Below are 14,297 nucleotides of genomic sequence, written 5' to 3'. Positions count from 1 at the left end.
AGTCCAATGTTTTAGCATAATTTTAAAATCCCCGTAATAATGGTGAAATTAAAGACGGCTTCATACCCTGTCCTTAGGAGAAAAAAAGCAACTGAGTTGCACATACACACACGTGTAAGGATAAATAACAGAAAGAAACAGACGGTAGGTTGGTGACAAACAGTTATTACAATAAAAATAGTCACAATCATTGTTCCAGATATCCGAATTTATTAACAGTCAGGGTGACGTGTTTCATATTATTTAGGTAACGAGAACCAAAGGCTGGAAAGAGGAAAACCGAGATACCTCGACGTGAATATCTGCCAAATTTTCGCGAGTGAAGTAGAATTGCAGCCCCTAACCAATGAACAGGTTTCGGGAAAGGCAGACGAGTGAATGCAGTAGGACGCAGAAAGTCGAGAGTAATAGTTATAATCTACTACTTTTTAGTTCTAATAATGTAAAAAATGAGAGCTGAAGATGTTCTGCATTCATGCGAAACACGTGTGGTCTAAATAAGACTTTTATTAAAGTCGCAAAAGACATAGTGTAGCCTATATTACTAGTAATTGTAAGTATTATCTTCTTCGTTAAAAATTAAACTGTAAGAATAAAAAGCAAAACTGCATTGTTGCAGTAAGAAATCTCCTAAAATGTATTTAATATAATTGGTTAGCGCGCCTGGAAACTTATATTACATTGCACCATCTTTTTTTTAAATTCCTGAAATTAACATGTCTACAAGTTCCTGTAACGGATTTTGCACGCTCTTTCGACAACGGATCATCAACTGTAAACCGCGATAAACTCCGTCATGGATCATTACGCTGGTTGCCAACGTAACGTCAACGAGCAGCAGTTGTTTGTTACGAAATACAAGTATTTCACTATTATGAGGCTCATCCGAAGTGCTCGTTCAAGAACTCGTACTGCCTGAAACAGTCATTTTCATCTATTCGTTCAGTATCGCAAAATACTGTTTTAAGATCATAGTGACCATCCATAGGGAGTCTATTGAACCACATGTAAATTCAAGAAACTATTACGCTTGCAAAGGAAAAGACAGATGTTTGAAATTTATTTCAGAATGGGACCTACATATGTTTCATATTTTGTCCCAATTAATACACCTCTATAAGGGCGTCATTAACTGCACGTAAGTGATAAATTTTGAAGAATATTACTATAAATATTCTAAAACCTGTTTGAAGGATATAGTCCAATCTCTCTTGTTTAGTTTCCTTTCGAAGATAATCTGCATTCGACCAGTACGTACACAGAATTCGACGTTAAACAGCCTCTGTTAAATAAGTTATAAATTCATTTGCCGCCCTGGTTGCGTAACTTAAGCTCACATTCGGGTTTGAAATAGCAAAAAACTACTTTGTGTCGATCTCAGACCGGTGAAAACAGTTCTTCCTTTAAATTATCACTCATAAAGCTGATGTGCAGTGTATGTTAACTGCATCATAGAATTAATTGCGCAGCACGCTCAAAGCTAAGGTGGCCACCCTCTAAGGCAAAATTTTTCGACATAAGAGTGCAACATTGTATAGCGTCTAAACTTTAAACTTAGGGAAAGTTTTCCTTACTTAAAACTATCGCAAGTGCAATACTTTCATCTCACAAATCGAAAATATTGGTATAAGGCTGTGTAAATAAGTTACCGATTTCGTGAATCCTAACACAGTTCATCGTTGTAGCAAATGCATTCAAGAAATTTCCTTGCAGTAAAAAATCTTTAACATGGCGTTGTGAACGTAAAATCTTGTAAGGTTTCAAGCTACCTCTGCGGTCGGTTGGGGATGAGCCCTACCACATTATCTGTAAGCTGTGGTAACGTTAGCATAGATGTGCTCTGGCGAATGTGTCACATTGGGAGCCGCATAGTGGATATTGTTCATGCGTGTACTAAGCCGTGAACTGGCATCGGTCTGATCTTGGCGACTCACTCTCTTCATTACTCCTTGTCCCTGCAAGATGTTGTGTTTCTTGACTGAATACCACGTTCTTTTGAATGTAGTTGACCATTGAATGGCTGATTGTTGCGGAACCATCGTGAATAATAAAAAAGCTTCCCATGAATACTTTTTCGAAGCAGCCAAATACACTGCCCTTCCGAACTACAAAACTTACACAAAGCTCTTCTTTCTTCGCCTACACTTATTACCACTCAACAGCATACATTATAAAAAAATTTCTCGTAATTTAGCATAATTCCAAAGTTTCTAAACTCTAGCTCAAATTCAAATCATCGTAGCGGCATACAAAATCGTAGTATTATCACTACTCCGTCATAACACACACGTAATATGCCTCATACAAAGCCCGAAAGCCGACAGACTTCTTAGCCCACTAAAATTCAGTAATAGATTTTTGACAATTTTCGCGGTATCCTCAGCTTTTTCTGGATGTACAACAAGCTGGCAATTTTTACTCCGAAGGTCACTGTGAACCGAATTAGCAGAGTAAATTTATAATCAGATGTATCATTTGGTTCACACATGCAGCAGTTGTCTATTTTGTTTAATATTCGTTGTTGCAGTATTCCATTCCTGGGGCTCAAACTACAAGCAGATTCGCCGTTTCATTGCTGGCTCCACCGGTTCTTCGCAAGAGGACGATCAGCCGTGTGCTGCTCGCACTGGTGCCGTTGGTAGGTTGGCATCGCGTAATAGGGGTAGCGGCGTCCCGTTTTCTTGTTGTGTTTACTGGCGCCACTACATTTGCTAGCGTTGTCTGTTCGTGAGTGGCAGCAACAGCGTTTATCGATATCTAGTACTGTGGTACTATCTTTGGAAGGGCGTCAAGTGTTTTCTGGGTCGGTTGTGTCGGCAGTTAGGTCGGGACGGAGTAGCAATGAGGTCTGACAGCGCGAGGACATTCTGGGACCGCTGGTGGCACGCAGGCACTGCCGGATCGAGGGGCTGTAGTTGCGAGGGCCACAGCCTCCTCGTCCACCGGACCCAGGACATTTGAGCTGAGTGAACATTAACCTAATAGTGAAAGCTCCACTATTTTGAGATCACGCCATTTGTTCGTGCGTTGCTGCTCGCAGGGTCTCTGAGACAAAGACAACGAGTGGAGTATTTGGAGTTGGCGAAATTAACTAGCCATCCTCCACCTTTTATTATTAATCGCTGAATTCCTTGTGTTTATTGATGAAGTTCACCCAGCGGTATTTTTCTGCCTAGTGACCGCTAACGCTACCTGCCCTGGAGGTTAGCGTATTTCACAGCAGTGTATCTTTCCTCGCCTTGCTGGTGCTGTCCGGTAGGTCATGTAGTTTGACAGCCTTCTTGATTGTGGTTCGGATATTTTGTTGTTTTGGACTACCTTGGTCATAGTGCTTCCTTCCCCTTCTGGGTGTTCTAAACAGCGGATTCTGAAGACGCAGTGCTGTCCACCAGTTCTGTCTTGCCTGGGTTATTCCATCGTTGTGTTGGTTACCTGGCATTAGATAGATTTCGCAAGAGTGTTGGTCTGCGTTTAAACTGTCACTAGACTGAGTTGCCATCCGGTTAAGTGAATACAACTCTTGGCTGCCTGTCCCATCGTTTACGAAGTTGAGCGACTTTCCCAGGTCGATCCTTGGAGCACTGTCTGAGGCCCCCTTCTCTATTGATTTGGTGAGATTGTGATGATTGTCAATAAGGCCTTCAGCCATGAATGCAATTTGTCTTAAGAATTTTTAATTAGATATTATCTCTTAATGTAATTGTCCTTTTTTATAATATTTTAGTGAGAATTTGCTATCTAGGCCTTCAGCCGTCAAATTTTTTTCTGAGTTATTACTACTGGGGCCTTCAGCCGACAAATAATTTGAATTTTCAGCCGTGAATGCAATTCGTCTAGAGATTTTTTAATTAGACATTGTCTTAACAGTCAAATTTGGTAATTGTTCCTTATTGTCAGCCTTATATGCAGTTGGTTCCAAATAAATGTATGTGATTTAAAACAAAAGTGATCAGCCAACGGTAATTGAGAAAGGCCCCGTCGACACCGAAATCCTGCCTTCCCTACGTCCCATGTCCCAGACGATGGGTCATCACTCAACTGTTGTCTTTCATCGGAACACTTGTCAGTCAGACGTGGTTAGGTTTGGGGATGTTAACATGCTGCCTTTTAACTGCAGCCCGGCTTGAACCCTCTACAGAATCTTCGTAACTCATGTATCAATTAAATTTGTGTTGTAATAAACTATCATAAAGCACAAAATTGGCGTGGCATTGTTATGGAAAACGTCGCAGTGTTTGTTATGTTGCATGTTTACTTCTTAGCATTATCAGTCGCAAGCGACATCGCAGCAACATACACTGTAACCTCCCAACAAAAAAAATAAATAAAAATAAAAAATAAATAAATAAAAAAAATAAAAAATAAATAAATAAATAAATTATAACATTCACATTTTTGAATAACCTCCCCACAGATAAATTCAGTAACCTACCAATAATACAATGTTACTAACCTCCTAATAAAAAATGTGACTCATATATAACCTTTCAATAATTAACTGACTGTGATTCTAAACTGGTAAATTTTGGACGTCAGCAGTGCTGCGTCATGGCCCTGAAAGATAATTCTGAATAACGTGAAAATTCTTACCTCAATGAAGTCGCCGGATAACGCGTATATATCTGTTCCTATAAGAAATTTTTCTGGCTCAGCCCAGTGCAATGCTGGCCGCTAGATTTGTCATGTATAAAAGGAAACGACTGATTGCAGAAATTAATAAATTCTTTAAATTTAGATGATTGTCAAAAAGTTAATTTTATAAAAAAGGATTATTATTAAAATATTTTTTGCAACATTTACATGGGACTTGATATAACAATAGTACAAATTTTCTTGTAACAAACTACATATGGGCGTGGCTGCTTTTACCTTATATTACATCGCTCAGGCACCGCCATCGCTCCCCACGACCATCCCAGCCAACTCCATACTCACGACTGCTAGCTACCATTTACTCCTACTGCCGGAGCTACAACTCCTACTGCAGCTAACACTGCTCTCTGGTCTGAGATTCTCTTATAGCTTACATATCGCAGGCAGCGTGTGAGCAATCCATCGAAATTACATCTGTTCGAGTGTGCCAGCAATAAATTCCTTAGTCATGGACCTCTTACAACACTGATCAGCCAGAAGATTATGACGACTTACCTAACAGCCGGCACAATCACCTTTGGTACGGATAACAGCGACTATGCGTCGTGACATGGAAGCAGTGAGGCCTGGTAAGTCGCTGGAGGGAGTTGGCACTACATCTTCGTACGCAAGACACCTAATTCCCGTGAATTCCGGGGAGGGCGGCAATAAACTCTGACACCACGTTCAATCATGTCCCAAATGTGTTCGACTGGGTTCTGATTCCTCGATTCAAGGTTCAAACGGCTCTAAGCACTACGGGACTAAACATCTGAGGCCAGCAGTCCCCTAGACTTAGAACTACTTAAACATAACTAACCTAAGGACATCACACACACATCCATGCCCCAGGCAGGAGTCGAACCTGCGACCGTAGCAGCAGTGCGGTTCCGGACTGAAGTGCCTAGAACCGCTCGGCTACAGCGGCCGGATGACTGGGTTCAGATCTGGCGAACTGGGGACCAGAACATTAATTGGAAGTAGCCACTGTGTTCCTCACAGCACTTCATCACACTCGTGGCCATGTGACATGGCGCATTATCTTGTTGAAAAATGCAACTGCCATCGGGAAACGTGATCGTCATGAAGGCGTGTACGTGGCCCTGTAACAGGTCTACGATACTCCTTGGTTGTCATGGTGCTTCGCTCCATTTCCGTTATACCGATGAACGCCCACGTGAATGATCCCCACAGTATAATGGACCCGCTGCCAGCTTGTCTCCGTCCCACTGTACAGGTGTCAAGGAGCTGTTCCCGTGGAAGACGAAGGATTCGCGTCCTCCCACCGGCAAGAAGAAGAAGGTATCGGGATTCATCAGATCATGCAACGCTCTGCCACTGCACCAATATCCAAGGCCGATGATCACGTGCCCATTGCAGTCGTAGTTGCCGATGTAGTAGTGTTAACGTTGGCACAGGCGTAGGTCGTTCGCTGCGGAGGTCCATCGTTACGAGTGTTCGGTGCTCTGTGTGTGTAGGCGCATTTCTACTTTGCCCAGCATTAAAGGCTGGTGTTAGTGCCTCCACAGTTCACCGTCTGTGGTGTGTTACTAGTCTGCCCAGACGATGACGTCCGACATCTGTAATGAGGGGTGGCTTCCCAAACCGACGACGTCTAGACTTCGTTTCACCTTGGTTTCGCCACAGAATTCCTTCAACACCCGACAAGTGGCGAAGTTTCCGAAGCCAAGCCGCCAGGCCATCTCATTCCCCCCAAGGTCAAACTCAGATAGATCGCGCGCCTCTCCCATTGTACACACGGACAGCAAGCTCACTGACACTACATGCACCATACTGGTTTCTGGCTGGCACTCATTCCTCGCCAGGTGACGTTGGTATCGCCTGGTCGGGTTTATATCGGTAACAGGTCGGTGGTCATGATGTTCTGGCTGATCAGTGTATCTGTGAAACGTGAGCTGGTAGTGGGCAGAGCCACAATTAAATTCTTTATGCGCTGATATGTGTTATTCATTGGCCGATTACTCGATTGTCTCTGACGTTGCAGAATTGCTGTTGCACCGGACTCATTGTATGATAAGAGATATCCTCATCTAGCCACTAGTTCCGTTACTAACACTGTTAAAGATTTGTGAGTTTCACTGGCGTCGTTGTCATACTAGATTTATTTTGTCAGGTCAGTGGGTTGTAAATTAAAACAAAAACCCTTGCCTCGCGATTCTGGTTTATCAGATCCGTTGACATTCTGAAATGGTCCTACATTTATTTTGTTAGGTAGTTAAGTTAGAAATTAAAATATATTCCTGAAATTGCGACCGAATTGGGGGGGATCTACAATGTAATAAACTCAGAAGAAGAACTTCAAAAAGCCGATAACGCAAGCATTTCATTTATTCTGATAATCGATTTCGGTAAGACTATGATACCAACTTCGGATAAGCATCTTTGAATGAGGTCCGAAGATGGTAAAGTAATATTACCAAACAACGAAAATAAATGCGCTACTAGAGAGATTTCCCCACCAGTTCATTACAAATTAAAATAGAAGAAAAGCCTTGCTTCCCAATCTGGTATGTGTCCCCGTCACGAGACGGGAATTACTGAATATAATTTTCTCTGAACATGAGCAGTTCTGGTCAGCTAATTTTAAGGCAACACCTTTCAACTATAGCTTCTGGTGGACACCAAGATGACGGTGACCGCTAAAGCAGCTTCTTGGTTTGACGAAGGTAATCAGGAGGGCACGGGTACGTTCCTTGAAGGTACTTGGCGTTTGGAGTCAGGTAGCTAATGTCATTTAACAAATCGAGAAAGTTCCCACAGTATTTTGTAGAAACGGCCGTTCAGGTAGCAATAGAAAATCGTGCCTACTGCGTCTGCTGTTTCCTTTCAAGGACCAAGATTTTAAATAGAACACGACAGTGTCACTCAATCTCACTTTTGTCGGTGTCCAGGGGCAGTCAGTAAGTAGCGTCCACATTGTTAGTGTTCGCCACAGAGGACTCCTGCTAGGTTCAGTCCATCATAGGTTATTTTGCTGCCCAGTAGAATTCCTTAACATCACCAACTACGTGGTCCCCAATTCTGATGTACGTTTCTCGCTGTTCGCATTTCTGCTACTTTTCATTACTTTCGTCTTTCTTCAGTTTACTTTCAATCCATATTTTGTACTTATTGGACTGTTCGTTCCTTGCGACAGATCCTTCAAGTTTTCTTCACTTTGACAAAGGATAATAATGTCAATGACAGTGCGAGTGAGTCTTTCCAGACAGTAAGTGATGCAGGTATTACGTTTTGTTGAAATCCATCAAGTGGGTTAGGAGCAAATATGGCAGATACATACATCCATCTAATTTTGTAGTATGTAAGGCGATGGGTATGTTACTAGGCCGACAGGGCTTCATAAGAGCATGCAGCATCACTCTCAGTACTCATGTATTAAGACTGCTGTAACCACGATGCCACAACACACGAATCGTCCTCAACTGCATTTCGATTCTGCTTGGAACTTGACTAGCTGGATGTATTCTACTCGGCACTCTGACTTTGCTAATCGCCATCCCAGTGCCAGCGTTATCCTGGTCAATGAAACTGTGTGTAATTCGGTTTATTCTGTTTTCTGTCTTAGTTGGTAGAGGAATGAACTGTGTTGATTCGTCGCGCCTTCTATCTTTTGTTGTACTTCCATTCACGGATAGAACAGCTCTCTCGAACTACAGTTTTAACAATAGGGGCGTAAACTGCATCCCTGTCTTACTCTGTTGCGTTTATGCTAGATTTCGAGCAGTATTTTGTTATATCGTACTATATAAACGCTCACGCTGCTGTAACTTTGCGAGTAAGCGGGAAGGGGAGTTTACTGCCTACCCAAGTAGGAGGTGGGAATGCTAAGTGGCCAACGAATGGGGGAAAGGTGTGAGAATACGACACGTTGTGCCGATGCATTAACGGTGAGCTGTGTGTTGGAGTTGGCGATAAGACGAGTAACTGTTAGTTTCAATGTTTGATGTTAAATGTTCATATGCTGTTCTGAAAGTACTGAAGTCCTTATCCCCACTGATATGTGTCTAATTACAATTTCAGTCATTCAAAATTTACTTGCAGAGATTAGTTAAGAAATCGGTTTAATGTCAAGAAGTGGCTGGTGGACTTGATGGATCAATCACGAAAGCGCCTTATGGAAAGGTACGAAAGAGTTACGATTTGTCCAGAAGGAGTCTATGAATAGCTTTCATGCAGGCGCAACACATGTTAGTTACAAATGCTTGTTTTGCGGATTTAAACGTGTGCTTAAGCTTAACTTTGCCTCGGAAAAGTTTAACTTTGCGTTGGGAAATGTTTATATGCAGTTGATGGCTCTGAGCACTATGGGACTTAACATCTGTGGTCATCAGTCCCCTAGAACTTAGAACTACTTAAACCTAACTAACCTAAGGACATCACACACCACCCAGTCATCACGAGGCAGAGAAAATCTCTGACCCCGCCGGGAATCGAACCCGGGAACCCGGGCGCGGAAAGCGAGAACGCTACCGCACGACCACCAGCTGCGGACGTTATATGCAGTTTTGTGCTGCCATCAAGATTGTGTGGAAAGAGATGCTGTGTATTTGATTGTGAAAATATATGTACCCGATAGGTTTTAAACAGACTCCTCAGTTATTACTGCAATTAATGCTTTCAGACTGTCTCTCATGTAGTATCTGTAGTAAAAATACATTTCTTTCATTTTGGTTTAAATCAATGAATGCGGTGGCATCCTATATTTGGATACTTTATCGTAGCAGCACATTATTATTCTGAAAAGCCAGTCAAAAATTCGTTGCCTATTAATCGCACGTTACGAGTCGCGGCCAACGGAGAAGAAATAGAGTGAGGGATATGAAACTTCCTGGCAAACTTAAAGAGTGTGCTGCACCGTGACTCGAACTCCGGACCTTCGTCCTTTTGGGAAAGGGTTCTACCGACTGAGCTGCCCAAGTACGACTCAGCAGTCCTCCTCACAGCTGCACTTCCGCCAGTACCTCATGTCTTAGGTTCCGAACTATACAGAAGCTCTCCGCGAAGCTTGCAGGACTAGCACTACTGGAAGAAAGGATAGTGCAGAATCATGGCTTAACCATAACCTGATGGATGTTCCCAGAATGAAATTTTCACTATGCAGTAGAGTGTACGTAGATTTGAAACTTCCCAGCAGATTAAAAATGTGTACCAGACCAAGCACTAGCCCGCGAAAGGCTAAGGTTCCGTGTTCGAGTCACGAGCTGTAATTTGCCATGACGGTTCACGTGGTGTGAGTCGTGCTCTGGTAGCCCAGGCGATAGAGCTATTTCCCGCGAAAGACAAAGGTCCCGAGTTCGAGTCTCCGCCTGGAAAATAGTTTCAATCTGTTAGGAAGTATCGTATCAGCGCTCACTCCACTACAGAGTGGAAATTTCATTCTGAATCTAGCGGAGTCATTGAGGCAGTTTTAGAAGAAACGAGATAATCAATTCTCCTCATGATCTCACTGAAACCCTTACTCGCGGATTGTTCGACATAGCCCTCAACATACAACCTGTCGCAAATTACAGCATATGTAGTTAGCATGTCTGAGGATGCAGTATTGCGTCTTGCAGGAACATTTCTTCTCGTTTCAGTGCAAGTTGGAAGAGATGAAAGCTACAACGTCCTTTCTAATCCGAGCAACTTTTTTATACTATGACGATATATTGGTTTTTCTTCAGCGCTGTTCCATTATCAATCACAGTATTTAGCATCTTTACCTTTTCTAAAGGTGAACTCACTGTCGTACAACGAGGCCACAACTTTCTTTTCCACTATTCTGCATATTATTCTTCTCAGTAAGTTAGATGAATGAGATCTTAAATTGATTTTGCGAATAGTTATCACAGTGGTCTGTCCTTGCTGTCTGCCGGTCTACAATACCAACAAAACTGAGTAGCTTTTCTGGTTACAGCTTCCCCCCTCAAATGGTTTCAACCGTTCTAAAGCAATATGGTAAGTCAGGAGGGCCTTGTGAACGTTTTTCCTCACAGGAGCGTATTTTGGAAGTGTGTAGTTTTACACACTGAAGGAAAAAATTCGCAACTCTAAGAACGAGTCGTGCGACGTAAACGAAAGTTAGTTGGCGTGTTTCTGCATCTGAAAGATCATGTCTATTCAAATTTGACGCCAGTCGCAGTGGAGTGGTGCTAGTAACGCCATTATGAGGATGCAAATCACATCTGTTTTAAATACGCACTGTAACGATCGCGAGCATTGGTTATCAAGAGTTTGGACTTGATGAGTTGATGTTAGCCAAGAATGCCTTTAAGAAGGCAACAACGCACCTCTTTGAGTTTGAAAGAAGTAGTTGGATGTTCCTTCTGCGATACTGCAGAAAGACTTGTCAGGAATGTAGCCACTATACAGGATTGGCTGGCGGCGGTGGTCGCGAGAATGTTTACTTGTAAGAAGACCGGGCTTCAGACGACCATGTGGCACTACCAAGAGGGAAGATCATTGTGTTCGGCCTGTGGCTCTGGCGCATCGTACTGTATTTGCAGCAGCAATCTGCTCTGTAGTTGACATCACAGTGACGCAATGAACTGTTACAAACCGGTCACTTGAATGACAGTTTAGAGTCAGACGCCATGTAGCAAGCATTCCGCTGACCCTAAAACACCGCCTTACGCGACTTCAGGATTCAAGCGAGAGCTCATTGGAGGGAAATCTGGAATCTGTTGTGTTTTCTGATTTAAGCTGGTTCTGTCTGGGTGCTACTGATGGCTGTGTGTTGATTAGAAGGAGGTCAGTTGTGGGCCTGAAATAAACCTATCTGTGTGCTAGACACACTCGACCTACACCTGGAGCTATGGTATCGGGTGCGATTTCGTATGCAAGCAGGAGCACTCACGTTGTTATCACTCGGACCCTAACAGCAAACTTCTACATCTGTCTGGTGATTCGACTTGTTATGCTGTTAGTCGCGAACATTATTCCAGCGGGTATTTTCCAACAGGATAACGCTCGCCCACATACAGCTATTGCAACCCAACATGCTCTACAGTGTCTATGTGTTGCCTTGGCTTGTTCCGTTACCAGATCTGTTTCCATTCCGGCATATATGGAACATCAGCGGACAACTCCAACGTCCTCGACAAACAGCATTACCTATTCCTGTATTGGCCGTCAAAGTGCAACAGGCATAGAACTTCATCCCAGAAACTGTTATCCCGCACATCTGCAACACAATGGGAGCACGTTCGCATGCTGGCATTCAACATTCTTGCGGCTACACCGGTTAGCAATATACCAGCATTTTACATTTGCAATGGCTTACCTTGCACTTGCATTAAAGTGTGATCTTACAATGTTAGTCACGTATGTTATCTAGACAAATTTCATTACTCTACGTTAATTTTTTTGGTGCTATCATGTTTTCCGTCAGTGTACATATGGGGCTATTAGCGCAAAGAAGTAAATTTCTTAATTTTGCTCCCGTGTGTTTTCGTAAGTGGTCTCACCGGAAGGTGAGACCATTGTCGAGAATAAGTGCGGGATACTCGTGGCGATCTGAGGGGTTGCTTCTCAGCATATCTGCTCGGAACGGCGGTCTGTGCTCGGCGTTTCCCCCCGTATGTGGCGGTTCCCTGGGGACTGGGAAGGGGGCGGGTCCGCGTGTGACGTGGCGGAGCGCCGCATTTGAAATGCAGATGCACGCACCAAAACAGCGGCTCCGCCGGCTCTTGGCGGTGCCGCATTAATTCCGGACGCCCCGGGCGTCGCGCCGTTACGGGGCACCGTTATTGCCGCAGGCGCCGCGGTTGGCCGTCGCCCGCGCGATTTCCTGCTGGCTCCGCTCGCTGGCAATGTACAGATCGAGTGTCTCCACAGTTTTGCAAATTGGCACGTCCGCTCTTCCGACGGAGGTCGCTCACACTGGACTCCAACGATGGAAGCCTCCAAGTATGCCTCAGCTGGACCGTTCAGGTTTATAAAAGGTGATTGCAATGGGCAGCAACTACTTTACATAAAAAGAAAAGAGCAGCAGCTATCTTTTGTGACGTATCGGATGTGGACGTGTCAGACCCGTCACTGAATCGGATTTCTCAGCCATTTTATAGCGCGTTTGCACGTCTTGGTCTGTAGCTGCTAGCTACTGTACTGTATGACTTATAATGTGGGAAGAAACCTAACTCGTAATTTGTCTTACATATATGTTTATTCGTCTTATATATATATATGTTGTTGTTGTTGTTGTGGTCTTCAGTCCTGAGACTGGTTTGATGCAGCTCTCCATGTTACTCTATCCTGTGCAAGCTTTTTCATCTCCCAGTATCTACTGCAACCTACATCCTTCTGAATCTGCTTAATGTATTCATCTCTTGGTCTCCCTCTACGATTTTTACCCTCCACGCTCCCCTCCAATACTAAATTGGTTATCCCTTGATGCCTCAGAACATGTCCTACCAACCGATCCCTTCTTCTGGTCAAGTTGTGCCACAAACTTCTCTTCTCCCCAATTCTATTCAATACTTCCTCATTAGTTATGTGATCTACCCATCTAATCTTCAGCATTCTTCTGTAGCACCACATTTCGAAAGCTTCTATTCTCTTCTTGTCCAAACTATTTATCGTCCATGTTTCACTTCCATACAAGGCTACACTCCATACAAATACTTTCAGAAATGACTTCCTGACACTTAAATCTATACTCGATGTTAACAAACTTCTCTTCTTCAGAAACGCTTTCCTTGCCATTGCCAGCCTACATTTTATATCCTCTTTACTTCGACCATCATCAGTTATTTTGCTCCCCAAATAGCAAAACTCCTTTACTACTTTAAGTGCCTCATTTCCTAATCTAATTCCCTCAGCATCACCCGACTTAATTAGACTACATTCCATTATCCTTGTTTTGCTTTTGTTGATGTTCATCTTATATCCTCCTTTCAAGACGCTGTCCATTCCATTCAACTGCTCTTCCAAGTCCTTTGCTGTCTCTGACAGAATTACAATGTCATCGGCGAACCTCAAAGTTTTTGTTTCTACTCCATGAATTTTAATACCTACTCCGAATTTTTCTTTTGTTTCCTTTATTGCTTGCTCAATATACAGATTGAACAACATCGGGGAGAGGCTACAACCCTGTCTTACTCCCTTCCCAACCACTGCTTCCCTTTCATGTCCCTCGACTCTTATAACTGCCATCTGGTTTCTGTACAAATTGTAAATAGCCTTTCGCTCCCTGTATTTTACCCCTGCCACCTTTAGAATTTGAAAGAGAGTATTCCAGTCAACATTGTCAAAAGCTTTCTCTAAGTCTACAAATGCTAGAAACGTAGGTTTGCCTTTCCTTAATCTTTCTTCTAAGATAAGTCGTAAGGTCAGTATTGCCTCACGTGTTCCAGTGTTTCTACGGAATCCAAACTGTTCTTCCCCGAGGTTGGCTTCTACTAGTTTTTCCATTCGTCTGTAAAGAATTCGTGTTAGTATTTTGCAGCTGTGACTTATTAAACTGATAGTTCGGTAATTTTCAAATCTGTCAACACCTGCTTTCTTTGGGATTGGAATTATTATATTCTTCTTGAAGTCTGTGGGTATTTCGCCTGTTTCATACATCTTGCTCACCAGATGGTAGAGTTTTGTCAGGACTGGCTCTCTCACGGCCGTCAGTAGTTCCAATGGAATATTGTCTACTCCGGGGGCCTTGTTTCGACTCA

Source organism: Schistocerca serialis, chromosome 1 (genome assembly GCF_023864345.2).
Source record: "Schistocerca serialis cubense isolate TAMUIC-IGC-003099 chromosome 1, iqSchSeri2.2, whole genome shotgun sequence".
NCBI classification, from domain to species: domain Eukaryota; kingdom Metazoa; phylum Arthropoda; class Insecta; order Orthoptera; family Acrididae; genus Schistocerca; species Schistocerca serialis.
The sequence above is the reverse complement of the archived record's forward strand: the minus strand, read 5'-3'. Positions refer to the sequence as shown.